The sequence below is a fragment of the Solanum pennellii genome, chromosome 9 (genome assembly GCF_001406875.1).
Source record: "Solanum pennellii chromosome 9, SPENNV200".
Classification (NCBI taxonomy): Eukaryota; Viridiplantae; Streptophyta; class Magnoliopsida; order Solanales; family Solanaceae; genus Solanum; species Solanum pennellii.
Genome location: NC_028645.1, coordinates 2,098,213 through 2,100,125, shown reverse-complemented (window position 1 = coordinate 2,100,125; position 1,913 = coordinate 2,098,213).

Below are 1,913 nucleotides of genomic sequence, written 5' to 3'. Positions count from 1 at the left end.
AATTTTCCGCATTTTTATTGTAATGGTTGAGTTTTAGGCTGACTTGTCTTGATGGGATAAGACAAGTGCCATCACGTCCATTTTTGGGTCGTGACACTTGATTAGTCCTTTATATTTCAATGGTCATGAAAATTTGAGTCCTTTTTTTGGCCTAATTTTGAATGGTCATGCCATTTTTGACTGGCCATTACTATTGATTGATTCAAAACCTTGAAGTTTTTACAAGTGAATTGGTCCATCTTCTAATAGTTTACTCTATTATTAGTAGCATGTTCAAAAAAAAAAGTATTCATTTAATTTAGACGGAATGAGTTAGAAGACGTTTGTATTTAACTTTATTTGTCAGTTGGATCATTATATTTACGATTTTGATAATTGGATTTTTAAACACGTTGAAACATGATATTGGTAAATGTTGCATTATATGTGATAACATATTGTACATAAAAAGCAGAGCTAGAATTTTCATTTTATGGATTTTTTAGATTCTAAAAATTAATACTAGTTGTTATTGATTTAGATAAATAATTATTTAAACATAAAATACAAGATCTCAATTAAAGTTATTGAGTTCTGCCTAGCCCCCAACCTAATTTTGTATCAAAATTGACTTGAATTCCGCACATACATTAAATCACACTAATTTACTAGGACTATATGATAAATAATACAACATACCTAAGTCAGTCCCACAAATAAAATCCTAAACTAACTAATTAGAGTTGAAATAAATAAGTCCATTTTATTCACTTCGTATATCTCTATCTACGTGCTTCCGTATAAAATAAGACAAAATAATCATTTTTTGATGGCATGCATTCAATATTTCGATTTTTATAATTTTGAAAAATGACATCTAATTCGAATCAAGATAAATTTTGTTAAGATAAGCACACCCTTATATAGAATTTCCAAACAATTTTTTCACCTTAATTAAAATAAAATAAAAGAAGAAAATATGTGTAACACGCATATAGCCAATAAAATTACTCAAATTCAAATCCAATATTAAATAATGATCATTCTACTTTTTCAGAATTTAAAAAAAAAGTTAAAGCATAAACTTTAGAGCGATAAACACATTAATAAAGAATGATAAAATATTTATGGATATTAATTAATTTTCATTGAAATCAGTGTCACTATAGTGTTAAATGTCGCTAAAAAATATATTTAGTAACAGTTAAAACATTGTTATTAATAAATTATCGCTAAAGATAATTTTCTATATAGTGAATAATTTTTTGTGTCATATTTTAACAGTTAAATCGATAATCGATAAATCTAACCACTCCAAGTAAGTTATTCTTACAAATTTGTATGTTTACGTATATAAAACTTTAAAATAAATAAGAAATTCATATTTATTTTTTTTAGAATAGTAGAAAACATTTTTTCAAACACACCCTATGTTTAGATACTTCTTTTTTCATTAACTTTAATTTTTAATTTTATTTTTGTCCAATCCTTTGGAATTACTAGTTGTATATAAGACATGTGATATCTCATCACTTAGGAAAATAAATTAATGTGTCAAGATCCATCCTCTATCCAACCAAAACACTAAAACTAAACTAATCCATGCATTACAGCTATTAATTACTTGGTATTTTATTTATTAACTTTATTTCACGCATGTCATACTAAAATAATAATAATAATAATAATAATAATAATAATAATTATAATAATAATAATAATAATATCTAATAAGTTTATAAAGTCCCCACTTTATATTTAATTAATAAACCTCTCATTCCTTATTGGTGATTAATTTATAACTTTTTTCATGAATTAATTAGTGTCTGACCTTTTGCCCTCCTACCTTATAACCACTATATTTATTTATCCTATGCTTCCAAATATTTAGTCCCTTAACTAATGATAATTAATATATATATATATATATATAT